This window comes from Hippocampus comes, unplaced genomic scaffold (assembly GCF_001891065.2).
Source record: "Hippocampus comes isolate QL1 unplaced genomic scaffold, H_comes_QL1_v1.1 scaffold248, whole genome shotgun sequence".
NCBI classification, from domain to species: domain Eukaryota; kingdom Metazoa; phylum Chordata; class Actinopteri; order Syngnathiformes; family Syngnathidae; genus Hippocampus; species Hippocampus comes.
In genome coordinates, this window is record NW_017806277.1 from 1383616 (window position 1) to 1408981 (window position 25366).

Genomic DNA, 25366 nt, shown 5'->3' on the forward strand with positions numbered 1-25366 from the left:
GCTAGTGCGCGAACGCACACCCCCACCCACACACACACACACACACACACACACACACACACACACCCAAAGGAAGGGGACTAAGCTCAAGATGCAGAGGCAGCAGACCAGTTCAGACCAATTAATTCGATAAATTGCATATATGATTTTTACTCATTTTCCTAAATACTCGATGCAAGTTAAATTGCACGAAACACTTCTTTCCGGCAGAAGTATATAACGGAGACAAATGACAGACTGGGACTGGGAAAAGGCGCCCGATGAAAGTTTAAATGCTGATGAATTAAACTCTGAAATACCTAGGTGTTCTCCAAGTGTCCAAATCACGATGACAGTTCCAACATTGTCACTCAAGCGAAAAACTTTATCGCATGCAAATAGAACAAATAGGCAAGACAAGGTAGCTTTATTTGTTAATTTAAGTGACATTGGCTTGGTGCTGTTGTCGTGATGTAGGATGTTGTTCTCACCATTTTGTGCTTTCCAGTCAAGTTAGGCATGTGCCTTTTTTTCAGAGATTGTTTCAATATTGGTTACTTCACTAGATTGACTTCGAGAGCTTCTGACATTTTGTTGTCATTCAAAAAAATACATTGTTGTCATTTGTCATTCATACACACCACATTAAAAAAAAATATTCGCTGTTTGTCGGGTAGAGCGTCTCAATGGAATTCTTAACATACACGTGGAAGAGTTTAATTATCATCAACTAATAAACTATTGAATTAAAGATCAGATAGATGGCAGCTTGGATCCCACGCACCCCACCCACCTACTGTGTAACTTCATAAAGGTTCATCACCCAAGAGTGATGACAGCACTGTGCTAAAATGAGTTATAAACAGCTGCCAAGGCAGCACATGGGTAAATACAGCAGCTTGGAGGTGTGCAATGTGACAAGAACACAAACTTCCCCTCCCATAAACCGCTTCAACTCTGGAGAAGGTCTCAATACTGGTGTGGGAATCACATACTTGTCTCCCCCGACTTTACTACGGTGTCAGTGTGGTGCAAATGGAAGTTGGAAATCTGATAGTGTGGGCTGCCATTTGGATTGTTTATGTAGCTTTAAAGGGAAATATTTAGAAGGGAGAGACTGCAGGGTCAAGCCACCGCCGAAGATAAATCCATGCTCACGTGCTCCACGGTGAGACCTCAACATCACATTTTCTGTTTAAGCGCTTTAATTTGAGATTAAAAGAAATGGGAGGCTACATGGACTGTATTCATTTTCACACAGTTTATTAATTATTAAAACACCCAATTCCAGTTCTGACATTGTGTAAAATGTTCATTAAAAAAACCAAAAAAAAACACTGTGATTTGGAGAAAAAAAATCAATGTATTTCATGTTTGTTAAGGAACTACTCGAGCAGTATTTGAGGGAAAGAAGAACCTAATGCTCGATAATCTATCGTAGGGAAATTCAAAATAATAACTTTTTTATGTCAAACATGAACAGACATGGACTTAAGAATTAACTTTATTAGCAATTTGTCCAGAACCACATTGGTCAAGTTAATAGCATGCCTGCCTCAGAGTTTTCAAGTTCGGGCTTCAAATCTCTGCGGCCATCTTCTGTGGATTTTGCATGTTCTCCCCATGCTCAAATGGGTTATCTCCAGGGAGTCTGGCTTCCTCCCACATTTCCAAAATATGCATTAGGTCCATAAATGCCTCTAAATTTGTTTGATGTGAATGCTTGTATGTGCCCTGTGACTAGTCCAGGGTGTGTCCCGCTTCTCGGCTAAAATCAGATGGGATAGCCTCAAGCTCATTTGTGTCCCACATGAGGCTAATGGATGAATGGATAGCACTTTGTCCTTGGCAGGCAGATTTCTGTGCACTTCTGTAATATTGTGGGTTTTTTTCAGGTTGGGACTTCAATGCTTTATTTTCCATGAATTACAGAAAACAAATAAGATTACATTTTCCGATATGGGCACCTTGCTCTATTTTGCCGGTCCATCCACCCTTCATGATGTGGGTACATTCCCGTCATCGTCCCTCCGTCCTTATTCAAATAATAATCCTCCTCTGTCCTCGTCGTTTAAAGCACTTCCGTCCTTGCCTTTCATCAGTAACCCACCCCCACCCCAAGAAGGGAAAAAAAAGCGTCCGTGCATGACGCCGTGTGAGAGAGGTTACGGCGGAGACAGACCTGTCACCAGAGCCGAGCCTCAAGGAGGCCATATGAAATGAATCGGGTGGGGGGAAATTAAGACCCAACCACTTACTTTGCTCCATATATTCGTGTAGCACTGCCGATCCCATCTTGAATGGCATCTTTTGCGACAACTGCAAGTACTATCATCGACAACATTTATATTACATAAACAAAGAGGCCTTCTTGAGTACATCGATGCCACAGCTGTATTGGATGTGGCAAAGTGAAGCAAATGGTGAAGATGCGTCCCCCTTGGAGATGTATCAACAAGCAAAAACTCACCAGATTAATGTAGAATTATTGCTTTAGATAGCATTATGTTATCCTCGATCAATTTTCCGACATTATGTTTAGAATTTATTAATATTAAGATTTAAGCCACATACCATATGGCGGATGGGCTGACATATCATTTTGACCTGGTTCAAGAATTGTCTGCTACACAATAGACAAAGGAAAAAGGAATTTGTATCTTCATTTAAGATTTCCCAAGAGTCTTTGGCTCCCATGGAATCTTGTATTCAACGGTTCAAATGGCTCTTTAGTTTCCGACACCAATGTAATGTGTCCCTCCTCACTTGCCGTGCAGTGACGCACCATGACAGTCTAAACTCGTAATGTAGGAATCTAAACGGCGCCTAATGTGCCAAAACTGTGATCAACGGTCACCAACATTTATGTTGACATCTTTACTTATGCTCACATCAACCTCTGAAAATATCAGCGTGATCGACTAAGAATTTGGGATTTTTGTGTGTTTTCTTCTTCATAGAGGCGCTCACTAGAACGCTTTTGTCACATCATCCATAAAATATAAAACACTTGCCATGTCTTGCGCTCCTCTTGTCTGCTTGAAGCAAAATGAAATCACTCCCTTCCACATACAAACACTTTGAACACGCACAAGAAAAGCGGTGTGTCACATTAAGTCTGAATTAGGGCATTCGCGGATTACGCACGTAAAACAGGCTGGGTGTGTTTCTGTCAGTTGTGAATGAAATGGGTGTCCGTAGGTACCGAATTCGGTTAGGCACAATTAAAGGGACGGACGAAAACCCCGTTCCGTCCTTGCTTAGTTCATCCCTTTTAAAAAAACTTATCATCCTCCGTCGTCCCAGACGGGCATACGGTTCCATCCCAGGTACGGAATACCCATCTCTGTTAATTAAAAAAATTATTTCTGCACTAATCACTGAACCTTTCTCCTTGCGTTAATTCTTGGCTCATCAATAAAACTTATGCACATTATACATTGAGTGACATCAGGGAATCTGATCTTGATGCATGAAGCGAAATCTCATTGTTTGGCCTGCTCGATGGAAATTTAAAAAACACACAAAAAAAGTAAATAGAAGCATACACAAGAGCAGGGTTGAGTGCAAAATGTGTCAAGTACAAAAGTTCATTTTTAGCATTCGCATTCATAGTCCACAGATAGCAGAAAACATCTTCCTGATTTGTTTTGACAGTTTTGCAAGCGTTTGAAAGTGCGCTCAAGACATTTACAGGACTTTTTCCACCTGTAATGACTAACTTGTGAGCAGTCCTTGTTGTGTGAGAGCCTCACTGACTGGCTTTCGCTTTTTGTCACAGACAACTAATTCATACAGTGCGAATTAGAATTTGAAATGAACATTTTTACTCACACGTTTTTCCAAAACACAATGGATTAGATTATTCAAAATAAATAAATAAATACTCAGGCCTGCGACCATAAATTTGATCCTGGTCAACACTTGAACAACATGAATTCATTGGTTTAGTCACATTTTGCTCTTTGCTTTTTTTTCCCCTTGTGGGATTTTCTTTGTCTCTTTAAAACCCCCCTCAGCATCAACTTTTACAGAAATAATAGAAGTAATTTTGATTTTAATAGTTGCACAACAGTTTTTTTTTTCTATACAGACAATATGAAATTAAATATTTCCTCTTGGGAAAAATATCACTTTTCTCAAAATGTGTATATAAACAAGATTTTTAATGAATTAACTATTTCATTGTTCCGCAACATCATATCATACACCAAGCTGAATGGCTCTTTGTCCATATGTCTGTTGTCACACCCCCTCCATCGCTCTCGTGGTCCTTTCTCAAAGTTGTAAAGGTGAAGCAAAGCCAACTCGGCAAAATATTTGTGGCTTGGAGGTACCATGGGTCAAAAATGTCGACTCCGCAATTAACTCCATCATTGGTTTCTGCCCTTGAGTTCCATCCATCCACCCATCCGTTTTATGACCTGCTTATCCTCACGAGGATCGCGGAGCATGCTGGAGCCTATCCCAGCTGTCTTTGGGCAGTAGGCGGGGTTCACCCTGAATCGGTTACCAGCCAATCGCAGGGCACAAATAGACGAACAACCATCCACGCTCACAATCCTACCTAGGGACGATTAAGAGTGTTCCATTAACCTGCCACGCATGTTTTTGGAATGTGGGAGGAAACCGGAGTACCCGAAGAAAACCCACGCAGGCACGGGGAGAACATGCAAACTGCAAACTCCAACAGGGAGGCCGGAGCCGGAATCGAACCCTGCACCTCTGCATTGTGAGGCCGACCCGTTAACCAGTCCACCACTGGGCCGCCCCCTTGAGTTCCACTAACGTGTATTTCTTAACTGGAATTAAAGTCGCGAGTCATTCTCTTGAAAAACAGTCGCTAGAGTGGTTGAAAAGTTGCTAAAAACATTGCGGAAAGGTCACCCATTTGGCAACAGCGAGTATATTTGGAAACAAGCGCTACTGTTTTCAGTCATGTTGTTAGTGGAGGCAGTGCACATCAGCAGAGATGCACATTGAACTCCGGAAGACTTTTTCGTGAGAGTTGGTACATAACCTGGAATAGGCACCAGTCAATTGCAGGGTACTTGTATGGGCAAGCAACAACATTCAGAGTTTTCAGTCATCATAACACGGATGTTTGACAAATATAGAAGGAAACTAGAAAACGCAGAGACACACAGAGAGAACTTGCAAGCTCAGTAGAAGAGAGTGTGAGATTCAAAACCATGACCTTTGGATTTGGGAATCAGATGTGCTATCTATTACTTAACTGCGCTGCCCTCTGGACAAACACATTACAGTAATTGAATCCCAGGAAGACAGCAACTGAACTGACAGAAACTTAAATTCTTGGATTGTTCTCTTCACTAACTTTTTTTTTTTTTCCATAAACTCATAAAATAGTTCTGGAGTAATCAGAGTCAATCACTTTGTTTCTGCTGCATCTGCTCTGATTGCACCGTCCAAAATAATCATGGATTTTTTTTTTTGGTCTCAGACTATCCAGTATACTTTATTATTTCATATTTAATGGATTCACTCATTATTTTTGTACTTTGTTTACAGTTTTATGGCAAAGTTAGAACTTACTGTCGACAAGGCCTTCGCTTAGGTGCAGACTTTAGTTTTTCTAAATTAGTGAGTCGTTATTGGTATTATTATATCGAGAACATAAGACGACTGATGTTGTCTGGAACAAGAAACGGTTTCAACTGAGACATTCTGATTGCTCTGTTTTTCCACGAATCGCAAGACAGCCTCAGCAGGATGCCGTCTGTTAAGTTGGTCTTTGCGGCAAAAGCCAGAATTCCTTCTCTTTTATATCGTTCTCCTGTTACTCATTCGGCTTCTTTCACGTTCCGCATTTCACATTGTGCTTTGGGTGAGATTCTTTTGTTATTATAAGTAATTATAATTAAGTGGGTTGCGGCATAACAATACAGAGTAATGAGAAAATATTGGCTTATTTGATGTAAGTTCTCAGTACAGCAATAGAATGGACGGAAGAATTCAGTATCATGACTACTATTGTGCTTTTTTGCAGGGTTCACCAGATCACTCGTCAATCACAAAGTTGACATTAAATTTTGATTAAAAATCAGACTCACATTCAAACCTATATGTCGTACTGAACAGTCAAGCTTCCTCAGACTCACCTCAGTCACGTCATTTTATTTACCTTTGTGTAAGTGAACAGACATATGGGAAGAGGAATGTCTTTGAGGAGCCCGGCATTGCTCTCGGTTCATGGACAATTCTGTATAAACACTTCCTTTTTTTTTTTTTACCCAGCTTAGTTGTAATGCATTTGTGAAGTTACATGGAAAGATACCCATTATCATACACTAGGACAAAAAAAACATGACATACAGTAACTGGTCCCATTGGGAAACATGACAGCATGAGCTCAGACAGTCATCAAATCAAATACAAATTTTATTTGTAACACTTTTCATACATTGGAAATGTAGCACAAAGTGCCATACAGAGATAAAAAAATAAAAAAAAACGGGCAATAAAAATGACAACAAATAGATCCAAACTTACCCCATCCCATCCCACATATAGATGGATACACACAGTTGAATCATTGTCAAATATCAGGCATTAGTCCATCAATTCCACGATATTTTAGAGACCTCCAGTCAGTGTATCACAAGCCGAAGCTGGAAATTTACGAGAGAACTGTGAGTTTGTGACTTGTTTTGTCTGGCACAGCTGTCCTTATCAGTTGCAGGCTCGTTAAATGTTGGGACTTATCCCCATGGCGATGCTGCACCGGCTCTGGTTACGCCTGTGGGACTACCAGCTTAAAGCCATTGTTTTGAGTCACTTTGCCTTCGCTGGTTGATGCATGGCAGACAACATACAGTAAAATAGACACAAACTACTCTTGTGTGTTTAAAAAAAAAAAAGTGGGGGGGGGGGGCAAACTTGGTAGCATTTTTTTCCTCAACATCCATTTGGCACATTTTTTTTGTGGGTACAATACTTCTCAGGTCAAATATCCTGTTTGTTACAAGAACAAAAACACATTTTTACACATCCTGCTGATCAGAGTTCTGTGGCACATCCAGCTGCCGGGCGTGACATCTATTGTATGAGCTTCTGTACATTGTAAATCTTAAATTACAGTCAAGGGTTTGAGATTTGCGTTTGGTTTGTTAGTTGACAACATGCATTTTTGTGAATTTTGGAGCATGACTTGCTTGTTTTATCATGAAAAGGTAACAAATTTGCCTCTTTCTGAATCTCAAAGCAGTCAAAAAAACAAAAACGGATTGCTTTATTGAGGTGGAATTTTGGCATAATGTCACTCTCACTATTAGCACCGAGTCTGTGCATGCCAATTGATCCTGCTGTTGTCATAGCAACATGAACCACTAAACCTCTGTGCAGCTGTTGTTATGGAAGTCCTTGAACAGCTGGGGGCTATAGCTGCATAGACAATGTGGGAAAACTGTCTTTTGGGCCGCGTTTTCCACCTTGACTCCCAAAAATTGAACTGTGGAAGATGATGGAATCTTAAAGACATCCATCTGGACAGTGCCATTCTCGTCGAGAGCCTTCCGATGAAAGCACACAAAGTGAAAGCAAGAAGAAAGTTGAATGACTTTTGTGCCACTTATTCACAAAGTAAAGTCAAGCATGTATATTGAACAACTCCTATGAGGGATGGAATTCATTCGGCATCCATAAAAAGGTAAAAAAAAAAAAAAATGCAAAAATGTCTGTAATCAGTTAACTAAAATGCACGAATTAGAATCACCGATTAAAAAAATGTCATGTCACTTTTGTCGAGATGGCTGACCATGTTGTGCTCAGTGATGAAAAACATTCAGATCCTGCGCTTCTCATACAATCCCTGACAAATAAATAAATTTGAATCACCGCTGCTGGAGGATGATCATTTACAATAAATGTTTAAATGTTTAATTTAGCAGAAAAAGGGCATATCAGAGATGTATCAGAAAAAGAACGTATTTAAACGCAGGTGTGTAGACTTTTTAGAGCCACTGTATATTTTGGTTATTTAAATCCTGATAGTAGATCCAATATTTATTTTTTAATTCATCTTTCTAAAAAAAAGTTTAATAAAAAAAGAAATGGCTTCTCTGTTTAGCATTTAGCAAATACTTATTGATGTGCGTAAAAACCACCTACAGGGACAGAGAAGAACAAGACCAATTTAAAAATGTTTTCAACAACAATTTTGCTCAGATTTTTAATTTTTTTTTTTACTTGGATGTTTGAGATATGTGCGGTGTAAGGTTGAAATGGTAGGTATACATTCTTGCTTGCTTGCTCGTTTGAACTCTTCTTGTTGCTATTTCTAACTGATTATCTTGAAACTTAAATATTTGTTTGTTATGTATAACAATGCAAACAAGGTCACAAAGAAAGACGCGCTCCAGGTTAAAACAGAACAGATTTTTTTTTTCCTTCTGTGGCAGTGACAATTTTTAACAATTTAATCTTTGGTCTTTACATTGCAACAACCGAGCTAATCGTATGTTTAAAGGTTGCTGGAGAAACATGGTTACCTGGCCAAGTTTCAATTTGCCTATATCTGTCAACTTTCAACAAATAGAACTCGCTGTTTGTCAAATCTGCTTTTGCTGAGGCTTCATGTTGTCCTTTGTGACAATTCATAATATTATGAATGCAACAGTAGGAACTGGAATGGAAGAAAAATATTTCATTGATATTGTTGATGTCTTCCAGTATCTATGTGCAACACTGGAATAACCATCCTTTCTTTGGGCTAAAATGACTGAATAACTGAATATGACACATTTAAATCACCGTATTTTCCGTACTATAAAGGCGGTTCGGTGTAAAAGGCGCACATTCAATGAATGGCCTATTTTAAAACTTTTCATATACATGCGCATTATAAGGCACATAGAATAGAAGCTATGATAGTGGCTGCGGTTACGTTTCACATCCAGTAGATGGAGCTACGCAACAGAGAATACAATACAATACAGTACAGCTTTATTTATGTAGTGTTTTCACAAACCGCTGTGGCTGTAACAAAGCGCTTGACAGAACATTTAAAATACGACGTCCAAGAAATCGGAATAGTGATCCATATATAAGGCGCATCAGATTATACAGTGTACGAGAAAATGCAATGCTTTTAGGTGCCCCTCATAGGTACGGTACTCTTCATTATTGAGTATAGAATGGATCTCTGCACATATGTTGAGGCAGTTTCAGGATTTGTTTTGTTTCCTCTGCAGCTCCTGTAACGAACATCGTGATTAGGCCTCCAGCCCCCTGGGTGGAGCCCCTAGCTGCTGCGACTCTTGCTCTGATTTACTTTGACGTCAACAGGAAGGTCAGCCGGGTCCCCAAGGTGTCATAGAGAGGAGTTGAATGGTGTGCTTGTGTGTGTGTGTGTGTGTGTGTGTGTGTGTGTGTGTGTGTGTGTGTGTGTGTGTGTGTGTGTGTGTGTGTGTGTGTGTGTTTGTGTGTGTGTGGCAGCCTTGGTATAGAGACACTCTTCTGGGATGCCAAACAGGACAAGAGCGGTAGCTGAAGGAGGAAGGGCCCTTTAAACTTAAAGTGGCTTGTGGGGGAATTATGAGGAGCTAAAATGTTTTCTTTGTTGCTGAAAGAAAGCTAAGAAACATTCTTTTCCAAAGCTCCCAAGCCCCAAGAGACCATTTTGGCGATGAAGCGCAATCTACAATAGTCATTATTTTTGTTGTTTTTTTTCCATGGGGTTTGATCATGACTTCCATCCTTTCTCCGAACCAATTATCCTCACGAGGGTCACGGGTATGCTTGAGCCGATCCCAGCTGTCTTTGGTACACCCTGAACTGGTTGCCAGCCAATTTCAAGGCCCTCATAGTCCAAAAACAACCATTCACACTCTCAATCACACTTAGGGACAATATCGAGCAGGGATGTCAAGCTAATTTTTGTCGCGGGCCACTTTAGAGCTACGTCTTCCCTCCCCTTTCTTATGACAGTGAAACCCCAAAAATGTTTAATCCTGCATTGCATTATTACTTGTACACAACACACTGATGAATTACTAGTTTTTAAAACAGTCAACTATAATATTTTTTTTTCAATTATTATTCAAGTGAGTCTGAAGATGGTAGCAAAATTTTACTGCAAAATCTCAACACTATTTATTACATAGGACAATTTGACATTTTGGTTCAGATTTTAGCAAAGATCATGCAAGTTCACACTAATGATTTGCTTTTGCGGGCCACATAAAATGATGTGGCGGGCCGAATCTGTCCCCTGGGCCTTGAATTTGACACCTGTGACATACAGTGTCCAATTAAGCTACTGTTTTTGAAACCCGGAGAAAACGCACGCAGGCACGGGGACAACATGCAAACTACACACAGGAAGGCCGGCGCCTGGATTCAAACTCTGGACTTTTGTGCTGGGACAGCAAAATCGCTGCAGTGGTTCTGACGTCACTTTGTCTCATAGACCAAAGTCTATGGAGAGAGATTCAATTGTAATTTAGCTTAAATGTAAGTATAAAATGTTGATTATGTAAAAAAATAAAAGTTGGTCTTTTTTTTTTTTTGTCTTGGTTATTTACAACCAAGCACAAAGATATATATTTTTTTATTTCAATCCAATTTCACGAACTACTTTCTCATCCGTGGAACAGATAAAGTTTTTTTTTTTCTTGTTTTTCTTAGCCCCTTTTACACACAGACACACATCAACACAGGCCTTCGGGTCGTACCCACAAACCCGACCACACACAGTCGTCCCCACTGAGCAGTTTTAAAGTGAATAAACACCATCCCGTCAGAGGCTGGAGGTAGGAGGCCAGTTGTGAGACCTGAGCATACTCCTACTGTTTTGAGGGAGCTTTAAGCGAAAGATCAGGTGTCCAGTCCTGAATGCATGATTGAACTTGAATCTCTTGCATGTGCACCATACCTCCACTTTAGCGCTGTGTGACTTCATGAGGACATGCCAGTCAGTCGCTCAAGAGAATTTGAATTGGTTTCACTTATCCACAGATACGTGTAATTTGACGTCAAGAATTATTTTTGCAAATATGCACTATTACCTGGCAACAGGACAGTCGTCCATCCCTTTCAGTCTTTCTCGGTACCAGTCAGTAGTTTTTCATTTGATATTTTGAATAGAATTTCGTTAACGGATTTAGAGTGTATAGGAACTTTTATTACTCATTTTGTTTTTATTTATTTATTATTTTTATGTCTTCATATACAAACCAAATAATGCATAAACCTTGATATTACATGTCTAAAAATGCACCGCAATAACTGATGCCTTGTCACATAACTGTCAATCATGAGCACTCATTTTTATCAAGTTTAATTGTTTTTCCCCCCCATGATGCAGATTCAAGACATTTATGTTTTATTTGTGATCAATGAATAATTATTTTTCCAGCCTGTCCTGTTTGGCTGATCGGTCATGCCGATTAGAGGATCTTTGTACTATACATATATCTTTTTATGTCGGAAGAGTTTTACATACTCCCAGTTTGATTATTGATGTTGTGATAGGTATATGGAAAAATATAGTTGTACAGAGGAAAAAATCCCCACACAAGACAGAAGTATAAAACAGCATAGTGGGAGTCAGAATCTAAGTAGAATTCTAAACCACTATTCACTTAAACTGAACTACATGAGTTGAACTTGCCCGGAGATCATAGTCTGTCATCAAATCACCTTGACAACTGTTGCATTAACATTGTCAACATCCCCAGTCATCCATAAAAAAAATCTATCTCACTTTGATTAAAATTATTTGCATGTTTGCCAACTCAGATTTTAAGGGTAATAATGATAGTTACGTCTGTGATGGTTAATTCTGCTTTCAGATGCTACACAAGACCGAATTGATCATTAGGTAAATTTCAAAAAAGTAGTATTTATAAAAAAACAAAACAAAACCAGATAACATGACTGCATGTGATCCTTATTTTTGCCAGTCATCTGTTTTGCATTGTGATCTGTTGACAGGCTCTTGGTGAAGAGTTGGACCCTGGGCCACTGTGCAAACACGAGTGAAAACCACCGTGCTGCTGTGGGCCAGCTAACTGTAAGTAAACATCCTATCTGCCATGCCTTCCCCCACAATACCTCAAATATACCTGAGAGAGCCAAAAAGCACAAGGATTAAAACAACAAACAAACAAAAAAAAACAACAAACATTGCCCCCTGTCGTCACTGAAGAGCTATCTATCTATCTCTCTATCTATCATTTTCTCTCTTTATATGTCTGTCTCTTTGTCTCTTTCCCTACCTCTCTGTCTCTCTCCGTCTACTCTAGCACATCGATAAAAAGAACAATGACAACATTTGCGCATTGGCGTTCAAACGCCAACATCTGTGATGTAACCCCGACGAGTTGAATGCTGGAAATTCCACAGAGTTACTTTAATGCAATGAAACACATCTAATACGGCTGTAAAATATGAAAGAAAAGTCAACTGCTGACACAATAAAAGACAGCTTATGAGGCAGCTGCACACATGGCAATGTTTAGCTAAAGACTTGAGGAGGTCTGGTTACACTGTGCCATTTCTGTGTTCCTACATAAAGGAAAGTCCATTCACGCAGCCAATGTCCGCGGACCCTCCGCTTGTTAGTGTTCCCCATGCTCAACCTTCCTCCAAACAAACCATCCTCCTCAGATTCTCCAAGATTGTTTTGTTTTTGCTTAAATTGGGTTTAAGTTATCCGTGTTCTTGAGATCACCCTTAAAAGCGAAACACTTTGCAGTTCAATTATTTTTTTCAGTGCTTGCCTATGTCAAAGTGGTGTCAGTTTTTCTTGTGGGCATCATCTTTTGGGCATGCTCAAAAATTGCTTGCGAAAAGTGAAACTTTTTGCATCCATTAAAACTGTTTGCAAATACTCGCAAACCTTTGCAGCTCAGTGGGATATTTTATATAAATTAATTTCTTCCTGAGCAAAAACAGACTTGCGCAAACATGGGCCGTTCAATCTTTGGATTTACGCTTTTGCACAGATATGCTGTTGTATTTGTGGTGCTTGGCTACATTTGAAATATCATTTCTTGAGGAAGACCACGGGGTCGGTCCCAAGTAAGGGATTTCCAGGTTAACTGCCGGAGAAGATTTGAATGTTGTCATCATTTGACCATCATGTCACTTATCCAGTCCTTTTGTTCACTTAAGAGTGCGAGAATATGACCTGTTTACCCACTTTGGCTCTTGAACACACACATTTACTTTTTCCCGGTGGAATTACTAACTCCTTCTACCCCTGCCTCAGTCAGTCTTTTCTCAAACGCTCAGAGTTAATCCAAAATACAGAAGCTAGACTTCTCACAAAAACCCGATTTCCAGTGAAACTCAGAATCAACTATCAGATCCTTTTTATTACTTCTAAAGCACCTCATGACCTCACTTCTCCCAGCATTTCTGAGCTCTTTATTCCTCATTTCACCAAGCAAACTGTCCGCTACACAAATCTTGGCCTTTTATCCATCCCCCTCCACAAAGTGCAAATCAAAAGCTGATTACCCAGCGAACATCTGATATCAATTCGACATCAATATGACATCAAAATCCAATCTTCAAGCATCAAATTGATGTCAAATTGATGTCATGTGTTGACTGCGCATTTGCATTTTTAGCCCCAACGCTGCGGAACTTCCTCCTTGGATTGCATAAAAAAATAATAATAATAATAATACAAATAATTTATATCATCCAGCCTTTCTTCAGGCCTTCCTTTTAGTCCCATTACCTGCTTTAACATTATTGTCCATTTTATTCTTGCTTGATTTCTCATTGTCATGTTTGCATTTTTCTGTACTTTGTGGTCACTGCATGTTTTAAAAAGTACTTTATAAATAGTCAGACTCATTCAACTTTCCCCAAACTGCTTTGTCAGAAGTTATGACCACACTGATGCTCACTCCACCAAAACCTGAAGTAAAATATCAATGAGTGGAGTTCACGAACAAAATACAGACTCTTTCATATAAAGAGTAAAGAATATAGTTCATGCAGTAATTTCTGAATTAGCGGAACAGCGGTGCAAAAAGATAAATCTGAAGGGTCGGGCCATTTTACTTTAGCACTGAGACCTTGGCTGCTGTTGACAGCAGCCGGTTGATGTTCTATTGTGGACAACCCTCTTGGGACTTCCTCCTGGACTATTATGGGATCCAGCCTCTCATTCCCGGTTTGAGCCCCTTGACACTCCGTCCTTGCCTTGGCACTTTATTTAGCAGCCAAAAACTCCATTATACCCTTGTCCCCCTCTCCTTTGCATGTCCCTGGGTCCTTTGTAGTCTAGGTCCCCGACCTCCAGCGCTCCCCCCCCCCCCCCCCCCCCCCCCCCCCCAACATCATTATTGTACTCAGCTGCAGAGGCCACTGTGCTGTTGTCTATTGGTTGGTATGTGGGCAGCGTGCCCGATAAGCGCGGGTGCTTCCTTAATGGAAGGTCTTGAGAGATCATGTTTCTGCCACCTGTCAGTCAGCTTATGAAGTAGGGGAAGGGGGCCAAGCTTGGTTGATACTGCTGGGGTTGAATGCAGCGGGGTGCATATGAGTGATGCCATTGCAATCCGGTTGCAAGCCTGCATTAGTCACCCAGACATTTTAAGTCATCGGTTTTAACTTTTGACATTTTTGCTGTCATTCTCTTAACACACCGAAGGCATGTTTAGACTAGAACAGGGATGGGCAGTTCATTTAGCAAAGGGGCCACACAAACTGGAAAATGGGCCAAACCTCCACTTTGTCTATATATTTTTTAGTGAAATTAGAAAAAACATTGTTTCAATAAATTGATACGTGAGTTCAGACATCCATCCATCCATCCATTTTCATAAGAAAACCTTTATTATGTTATGAAAGGAAGAAGTAGAACAACAAAATATAGGAGCTGCTGGAAAGGCAGCCACTCTCGCGGCGCCATCTTGAAGTCAAAATAACAAAAATAACACAACACATATGACACAGACAGTCGTGCAATCTTCACCACTTTCCTGCATACACTTTGTTGTCTGAAGCAGTTATAGATGAAAGAGGAGAGGATCAAAGTGTCCTTTTACCAGTGGATCAGAGACGTCATGCTGAAAATGTGAACATGTCTGCTACAAGCTAAGTTTTGAAAGCAAACACGAAGTTGTAGCGTCCATTGACAAAAAGAGATTTAGTTCACTTCTCCTGTCCCACGTAATCCGCTTCAACTCCAAGCCGCGACTCCCGGTTCCACATTCGCATCGGCGCTCTGCACTCACGCTCCTTTCTTCTCATCGTCGGCTCCTCAAGTCTTGCATCCATCCAGCCGCAGGCCGTTCAACAGCATCGAACTCTCCGCTGAACAAAGCGGGGCTGTAAAAATGCTGCCCATTACAGGTGCAAGACACAAGCGCCCCGGAGCTGTCCAGCAACGACAGTCAAATGGCGCCGACATTCCTCCCAATCAAAAACAGTGCTGGCATATCCATGCTGCCGAGAAGGTGCAATCACCAAGCACCGATTCTCCTCCTTGATGAATGTTGTGGCCAAAAAATGCTGAAAACAGTCCACATCAAGTCCACACGACGTAACAACAAACACAAAGTGACAAAACAAACAGAAAAACAACAAAACAAGCAAGGCTCATGAGAGCACTTGCCGACGGCTGCCTACTCGGGCGCCATCTTGGACTTCTCTTCTCTTCTGATCCACCTATCCTCATAAGGGTTGCAAGGCATACTGGAGCCTGTCTTCCTGTTTTGGGGCGGTAGTGGGGGTACACCCTGAACTGGTTGCCAGCTAATCGCAGGGCACACATAGACGAACAACCATTCGCATTCACACTCACACCTGGGGACAATTTAGAGTGGTCCATTAAACTGCCACGCAGGTTTTTGGAATGTGGGAGGAAACCGGAGTACCCGGAGAAAACCCACGCAGGCATGGGGAGAACATGCAAACTCCACACAGGAAGGCCAGAGCTGGTATCGAACCCCACACCTCTGCACTGTAAAGCCGACACGCTAACCAGTCGACTAACACAGACCAATTTTGCATTTAATAAACAATTAGCTTTCATTGATATTGAATAAATATGGTTCAGTGTAAAGCAAGTTGCATTTAAACATCACACGAGTTGATGGAAGCAGGATGGACACTCAAAGAATTGTGAAAAAAAAAATCAACTTTCAGGTATAGCCCGCCTTAAGAAATTGAATATCTAAGGATTGGCGGCGATTCCCGCATCGCTGTGGAATCCTATGCAAAATAGGCAATATTCCGTTGATCGCAAAACACTTCCTCCCTGACCTCACAAAAGTTTAAGGTTACGGTTATGCTCTTCATTATTATGTTCGCAGTGTGAGCCCACATTTTCCTCCATCACATTTACTACCTCCATGTAAAAATCCATCCATATCAATTTTACTCTCCCCAACACTCTTTACCCCTACGAACCCTAATTGTAATTATGTTGATTTAACTTAGACACATGCGGCTCCCTCCGTGCCATTTGAATAGGAGCTTATTAGTCTGAATATCTTTTTATATTTATTTATTCCCATTTCTCAGCATTCCTGTCGGCATTTCCAATTACTCTTGTCGTACGGCTGTAATTGCCTCGATGCTAATGGCTGCAAGACAATCGTGCTAAATGAGGTGAGGCCAAGAGGCTAGGAGCCCGACTTCATTAAGAGCTAATGGGATTTTATATGGGGGACTGAAGACACAGCTCATCAAAAACCGAGATGGAAGGAAAACAAAACAGATGGAGGGGGAGAGCTAAATCACCAATATTCTCACTTAGCTCGGCAAACAAAAAGCACAGTTTACTCTTCCCCTTCCTCTATTTTTAGAGAAATATGATGGTTCAGACATCTTTTTTTTTTATGTTCTTGGAAACTGTCACAGTTTTTTTTTTCACACTTTTGGAATAAAGAGGGACCGTGTTGGATGGATGGATGCTAAGGTCTGTGCCTGCAATGCTGCATGTATTGTAGACGTACATGCAGAACATATCAAAACCTGTACTGAATTCATTTTAATTGAGCAATAAAATGTCTATGACTCTTTTCTTTTGGACAATCTGATTTTGACCAAATGTTATGTGGATGAAAAACAAAAATATGAGTGTGCAAAATAAAAAATACATCCAGAAATACAGTATAATTGGGTTCACTCTTCCGTCCTAAAACAGATTCGCCCCATTTGAACTCTTCCAGGGACGACGGTTATTACAGTGGACAGCTTATCATATTATTAGTTTACAGGTTGTCATTGTTGGCGCATGAAACCATTAAAATGAAAGACTATTGGAATAATGTGCTTAATTTTTTTTTAACTTTTACATGATCCACAAAATGTTGCCTTCCACCAGAGTTCCCCATTCAAACTACTACTAAACTCTTCAGCGGAGTAACTCCACTAATTGAGCTGTCCTTGAAATCTACTGAGCCGTTTATCTTTGTGAAATCATTCTGTCCCCTTTGGACTATCGTGTCATTGTGGAGCTTTAAGATCAGTTATCCTATACTTTAATTTGCAGCACTATATTCAAGCTGATGTGGGCTGTCTCCTGTTGGTTTCAGCTCAGTGCTCTTTTGGGCTCTTGCAGATGCGAAGCCGATGAAATTCTACAACACACTGAATAAAGCTGTGCGACTAAATGCTGGAATGAGATGAGAGTGGATTATTTTTAGTGACTTTTATTTTTATTTTTTTATTTCTGCAGTCTTGACTTGGGTTCTTTATCTGAAAGTAAGCAAGTGCTAGTGCCAGCCCTTATTTTAAATACATGTGGTGGCCCCACAAATTAGAAAATACATTAACTGCAACAGGTAAAGCTCATGAAATTGCAAAATGTCCGCCACCTTTCTATGTCGAGTGATGGCAGAGTTGGTTGTACTTTGTGTCTGAGGGGACAATACAAAATATACAACTCAGTGTTTGTGTTGGGGGGGGGCAGACAGAGTACCATATTTTCTGCACGATAAGGCCCTTCGGATTATTAGGCGCACCTTCAATGAATGGCCTATTTTGAAACTGTTTTCATATATAGGGCGCACCACATTATAAGGTGCATTGAATATGAGCTACAACAGTGGCTGCGGTTGCGCTATTCATCCACTAGATGGTTCAACGCTAAAGGGAATACAGGTACATTCATTCATTCATTCATTTTCCGAACCCCTTTATGCTCACAAGGGTCGCGCGGGGTGCTGGAGACTATCCCAGCCGTCTTCGGGCAGTAGGCGGGGGACACCCTGAACCGGATGCCAGCCAATCGCAGGGCACACAGAAATGAACACCCATTCACGCTCACACTCACACCGAGGGACAATTTGGAGTGTTCAATCAGCCTGCCATGCATGTTTTTGGAATGTGGGAGAAAACCGGAGGACCCGGAGAAAACCCACGCAAGCACAGGGAGAACATGCAAACTCCACACAGGAACGCCAGAGCTGGAATTGAACCCAATACCTCTGCACAGTGAAGTCGATGTGCTAACCACTCGACTACCGGGCCGCCCTCAATACAGTTCAGTTCATCTTTATTTATATAGAGGCTAACAACCGCTGCAGCTGTAACAAAGCTATGAGAACTGGTCGCAAACACGGACATGAAACATAAATACAAATGGTATTCTAAAACAATAAATGGAAGACAAAAGTTATGAAGACAATTGAGTTAACAAAAAAAAATCACAAAAGTCTAAGTTTGAAACATCGCCTTCCAAATCGATTTCTGACTGGCTTTGTACACGTTCCATCGTGAGCCCCGCTATTGTTGTATTAATGTGAAGTCATACTTCCGGATTTGTCGCTCGTCAGGATCTCACTTTGGGAAAATTATTACTTTGTCAAATTTATTAAATATAATTTTTTTTCATGCTTTATTTCATGTGATTTGTTGAATTACTTTGCTTCAGACATATACATATTTGGATTGGGATTTTCTAAAATTACTTCACTCTTGACCTTCTAAGTCATTGCGGAAGACTAATTGTCAACCATATGAAATGGCAAGACGATGAATAATTATTTTCTTCAATAATTGCTGAAATAGAGGCAGAAGAGCTAATAGCAAAGTCAGAAGAAATGAGATGACGATTTAATTAAGTAAACAAGAACAGAAAGAAATCTCTGAACAACACATTTTCAAATAACCACATGGAAGAAGAAATTGAGCTGAGCCAGGAATAAAGTTAAATGAACAACGTGGGTCTCAAGACGTAAAGCAGTCAATACCAACACTTGGCGATGACCAGGTGGAACAACAAAAGATCTGACATAGACTTAACCAACCCAACGACATAAATACACACCCAACTAATGAAGTCGTGATTAGAGTAAGCAAGGGAATCCTGGCATGCAGGAAATTAAAAATAATCTTGATGAATGATAGTACATTGTACTGTATTAACTGTTATTGTAATTGTCCAAAGCAGAAATAAAAATAACATGAATAAAAATCTAATTCACTTGTTAGCAGGGATTTAAGTTATTTATTATGCCTGCAGTGCATGATTTCCATTCTGATTTTTTTGTCCTTGTGCAAAACTGCCCTCACAAACACACATGGGGTCCAGCTGCAGCCCAAGAGGAGCAGAATGGCTACTTGTGAACTTTTTAATAACTTTTTAAACTTAACTAACAAAATAAATATAAATAGATAGCTTAGTGGTGCTAAACAGGGGCAAGACAGATTTCTGATGGGGCTGGAGCACCTCCTAGCCCCAGTGTAGCGCGCATGCATGCTGAGATCACGGGCATGGTGTTGAACTTTACTGCATTACTTTTTACTTGGGTTATCTTTGTCTGACATTTGCATTTTTTTATTCAAAAAAAGTAAACATTTGAGAACAGAGCGAATACTTTTTCACCGCACAGTAAATTGTCAATAAAATGTTAAGGAAGACATTTGTAAATGTGTCAAACCCTTTCTACACATTGTATAATTGATATCAATGTTTTGGGTATTAATAAATAGTTGCTAATGTTTGGTATGTTTACAGAACGCTGCATTCTCACTCTTAAACTTCAGATTTTTGCACCCACCCACCTTCTGTGCAAAGACACTTGATGAAACAGTCTGAGCTTGTGTTATGATCAGTGAGAACTACATTACTGTAGACTATCGGACAATAAGCTTGCAAGACAAAAGCACAGCTGTGACACATGAGCCGCTACTGTGTGTTGGCTGAGTAGGTGAGAGGAATGTGTGTCACAGTGTGAATGTGTGAGTGTGAGTATGTGTGTGTTTGTTTTTGTGTGTGTGTGTGCGTGTGCGTGTGCGTGTGTGTGTGTGTGTGTGCATGTCAATACTTTGGCACAGAATTATGTTTTGTTCATCTGCATTATTTAAGAAAATCCTAAAGATAGTTAGAAAGCATTCTTGATCAAAATTCCGCAGCTCTGTCAGGAAGTCAACTCTCAGATTCAGGAGGAGCAGTGTAGGGTTTTTTTTTTTTCCTGGCTGTGGAACAGTGGACCAGCTCTACCCTCTCGACAGGGGGCATGTGGGACATGGAGTAGGCATTTGACCATCTCCGCCGGTGGATCTTCTGGGAGGTGCTCCGGGTAAACAATATACTGGACACCCACGTCACTATACCACCGGTGTCAGAGTTTAGTCCGCATTGACGGCACGGCCAACAGTAAGTCGGATTCGTTTCTGGTAAGGGTTGGATTTGGCCAAGGCTGCCCTGTGTCCCTGACTTTGTTCATGACTTTTATGGTTTGAATCTTTTGGGGTTTTCAGGGTTTCCGTTTTGGTGACCTCAGTATTACGTCTCTGCTTTTTGCAGATGATGTGGTTCTGCTGGCAGCAACAAGAAACAAACATATAATCTCACTGGAGTGGTTTGCATCCAAGTGTGAAGCGGTTGGGATGAGAATCAGCACCTCCAAATCTGATACCATGGTCTTCATTGGAAAAAAGGGTGGAGTGCCTTCTCCAGGTCGGGGATGAGATCCTACCCTAAGGGGTGGAGTTTAAGTACCTTTGGGTCTTGCTCTCACCTATCGTCATAAACTATGGGTAGTGACTGAAAGAACAAGCTTGCAGATACAAGTGGCCAGAAATGAATTTCCTCTGCAAGGTTTCTGGGATCTCCCTTAGCGATAGGGTGAGAAGCTCTGTCATCTGGTAGGGGCTCAGAGTAGAGTCACTCCTCCTCCCATTAGAGTGGAGCCAGGTCAAATGGCTTGAGCTTCTGGTGACATATTCGGGGCACGTCCCAAGAAGACGAGGCCGCTGGGACGACCCAGTATACACTGAGAGACAATGTCTCCCAACTGGCCTGGTAACTCTTCGGGATCTGCCCGGAAGAGTTGGACCAAGTGGCTCGGGATAGGATTGCTGATTGGCTCCTTGTTGGAAAACAAGGGTTTTTGCGGGCTGTGCTGGGGTGTTGGTCCGTTCAAAGTGTGCTTTATGGAGTTTGGAGGAGTTTTGGATTGGGTTCCCCTTACGGAGGTTGTGATGCAAATTGTGTTTATCCTGAGATTTCGTCCGAGGGACAAATGTGCTTATTGGCAACCAGTCCAGGGTATACCTTCCTCTCGCCTAAAAGCAGATTGGATAGACTCTAGCCCTAATGCAAGCGTTACAGAAAATGGATGGATAGTTAAAAATTAAAACGTTAATTTTACATACTCCCTATTAATCCCCACTCCTCAGTCTTGCGGAGTTTGCATGTTCTTCCCCTGCTTCAGTGGATTTTCTCCTTGTACTTTGGCTTCCTCAAGAAGATGCTAATGCATGCAATTTTGAATATTGTTGGGACTGGAGTCGGCTGTGTGACATTTCCATATAACGCAGTTGCCCACATACTGCCTATATGTGACCTCTGAATTATTAAGCCCTTTGCAAGCCTCTTTTCACACTGCATTTATCAGAGCACAGTGCACCGTTGACCAACACCTTAGTTGTGTATGTACTGCTGTGGTGTGACAACAGTATGCCAGGTCTGCAATGTGACGTTTAGTCATCGAGCAAAGTGGGCCAACATTTTTCAATTCAAGCGCGACACATCCGGTACGAGAAGTGCATGATTTCAGACGGCAAGAAATATCGGCAGAGTTGTGCAGTCAACTGCATGGAGAAAGTGGAGCTCAACACAAATGTCGGAGAATGACATGTTGGTAAAGAAGGAACAACAATGGATGGAGTTCTGGTCTACATTGAATACAGTATTGGTATAAAGTGGTAGAATCGTGTAATTTTGGCATGCTTTCTATTGTAGCATTGTCAAATATGCAGTTGCTATCCTGCATCGGAAAGGTGACATGCTTTGTTAGTCTTTTACATGATAATTAGTCAAAGCTTGCACTGCTGCATTTATAAGTTGGCAGCAATATGCAAACAGAAGTTGTCCACTTTGTCTTTCAGAATAAGAGCATGAGACAGGTCGTGCGATGCTAGCAGCGGAAATGTTGGTATTTTAACGGCATTCTTGAGAGCTATCATTTTCAAGTGGACTCATTTTATTCCTGTTCTTATTCACCCCATGTTTGAAGTATGAAGTCTCTGGAAAGGTGACATGCTTTGTGAGTCTTTTACATGATAATTAGTCAAAGCTTGCGCTGCTGCATTTATAAGTTGGCAGCAAGATGCAAACAGAAGTTGTCCACTTTGTCTTTCAGAATAAGAGCATGATACAGGTCGTGCGATGCTAGCAGCGGAAATGTTGGTATTTTAACGGCATTCTTGAGAGCTATCATTTTCAAGTGGACTCATTTTATTCCTGTTCTTATTCACCCCATGTTTGAAGTATGAAGTCTCTGAATAATAATAGCTCTTGCTATAGTATAGACTTGGTGATTTCATGACAGGGGTCATGTTTAGTTTTATTCAACTATTTTTATTTCTGCCAATATGCAAATGACATGTATTTTAGTCTGCATTTTTGTTGTTGGTTTGAATGTAAAGAATATGTTTGCTTTGCATATTACGTTGTGATTGCATGTTTCATGACTGACCTCGATAAATGGCTGTATGAGTCACTGGAAAAAAAAAAGCCATTTAAGATTTAGGAACACAGTTAACTCTTTTTATGTCCTAACAGGAAATGGCATTGGTTCACATGAAATAAAAGATAGGCATTCAATTCTAAATGTGATGATTAAGTCGCAAAGTGGGCGACTTTGTCTTCATAATAAGTAAGCACCCAGACATAAGTGGCTGGGTGTTGTTTCTATAGAAACAGACCTGTGAAAAGGTCACTGTCAAAGGCTTTCTCCGAGAAAGGCAGAGGAATTCTGAAAGAACGGAGAGCCAGACAAGACAAAAACAAACGCAGTTTTAGTATTCCTTTGTAATATCCATGCAACCTTAAACCCCTAACAAATATTCCAGCAAAGATAAAAATGAAGAATTGGTGCAATTACATCCCTTGAGAAGTGAGAGCCCCGTTCTTTTTTTTTTTTTTTTTTAATGATTTCTTCATAGTATTTTTTTCCTCTCTTTTGAAGCCAGCAATTGAAAAGGGAGAGTGGCTGGCAGCCTGCACAATGTATGAGCTTTGTGTTTCAATGCAGATATGTCAACTGCTTGCACCCCTCCCTCTCGCAACCCCCCCCCCAAAAAAAAATCACTGGCAGCTCCTCCGCTTCCTCTCATGTCATTTTAATTAAGTCAGCCTCTGTGGCATGGTAAGCAAAGATAATTGGAGAAGGTTTTTGGATGTCATTTACTCGAAATGACACTTCTTCCCATTTTCGCACTTTTCCTCCAATTCCTGGCAAAGACTTCCCGATCTTACTCCTCTTTCTTCGTACTGTATATTCACACACAAATATATATTTGTCTGTGAAGGGATGCATGCTTAAATACAGTGCTGCTTCCGAACTCTCTTTATACGAAATTTTCAAATTACGGAATGCCTCAACAGGAAAATATTGCTTCTTGTTACGATACGAAAGGTAAAAATACTTTATGGGCTGCTAGTTGCAGCTCCGAATTTCCTGAACGCAACATACTTATAGCTGCTCTGCCATTGGCTACTACCGAGCATCATCCTGGCATGCCATTGGCTAAGAGGGACCTCAACTGAATGTGTCTATGTGTGGAGATAGATAAATAGATAGATCTGTCTCTATGCAGCGTCCTCGTCATTCGGACCTCGGGCCATGAGACGTTGCGATAGTTTTACGTAAACGTGAATCACCCAGAAAAAGTGTTCACCAGTCAGGCGATCGCTCACTTTGCTGATGTTCGCCTTGGCCATTTTCGAAGGATTGTTAAAAGCTGACAAAAGCAAACGTCCTTGGATCAGTTCTTTCTGAAATGCCTGGCAAAAACCACTTCTGAGAGAACATGGACTAAAGAGGGCAAAAAATGATGAGGACGCAGTTAACTCATTCAATCCCAGCCATTTTCACTGGAGCAACCCCCTCAATCCCAGCGTTTTAGTGGATTTTGACTGATCTTGCAAGGCCCACAGAATATTTGGTTCTAATGCTAGATTAACATGGAGCCTACCAAAATAAAGTTTGGACTCTCTTCTTTCATCAGAAAAAAAATGTTTCTATCTTTTTCCATTCTTCAGCCATCGGCATGACAAAATGGCTAAGTTTCATGAAAATGGCGATTCCTGGGCAAAAAAACAGAAAAAGAGCTTTTTGTAAAAACATGCATTTCAAGCACGTGAGGCACCACTGCTACCTACTGGTCGCTTTTTTACATGATTTACAATGCAAACTGCTTGTTCTCATCGAAAGATTGCATCAGACCCTCCTCCTCTCTATGATGCAAAAAAAAGACTTAGGCTACAAGTACGTCCTTGGTAGGCGGGGCCTAATTTTAAAAAGACATACGTCTTGTGGAATGAAAGAGTTAAAAGTTAAATGACCATCATTTTTATTCTTTACTCTATTCTTTGCTTTTTACATTGTGCACAACTCATTTATTGTGCTATAATCTAATTGTAATATGTATTTGTGACATATTTTGAAGCATTTTTATGCAATAAAAACATTTATGTCTAAATATTGGGGCAGCTGGAAATGGATTAGGGCATTTACATGGAAAACGCGTTTCGACTTGGAAAATTTTCTAGTTAATAAATTTCTTCCAGAACCACTTAATTAGAGGATTTAATTTAAGTAGAGGTACCACTGTATTCAATTTTAGCCTACACTGAAATGTATATGAAATGAAAAATCTGATGGAACAATTAACTGTAAATGAGGTGTGTTAAAGTTTCCTTATTTGAAAGAATTTGTTTTCTCCTAGTTTCTCTTTGATTTGTGCCTGCTTAGTTAGTATCTTATTGAGGTATACATACTGTACCTCTAAACGTAATTTCTTCAGACACCAGGGTGATTGCATGGCATCGACGCAATCGCTCAATATTCCAAACTTTTTTCTTCATACTAAGATCAAGCCGATACACACCATGCAGTATACCGTGGAAGTGTGTGTTCTTTGATGGGTTGTGGTAATGTTA

The 25366-nt window shown here is 40.6% G+C and overlaps 1 protein-coding gene across 1 annotated transcript in view; it reads left to right on the top strand.

Annotated features, from left to right (window-relative positions):
* The window catches only part of pknox2 (pbx/knotted 1 homeobox 2), a 118630-nt gene that overhangs the window by 23038 nt on the left and 70226 nt on the right, over positions 1 to 25366 (top strand). The window contains exon 2 of the mRNA XM_019857754.1: positions 11935 to 12013. The gene's annotated coding sequence lies outside the window, so the exon portion shown is untranslated. The remainder of the gene's footprint in view (positions 1 to 11934; positions 12014 to 25366) is intronic.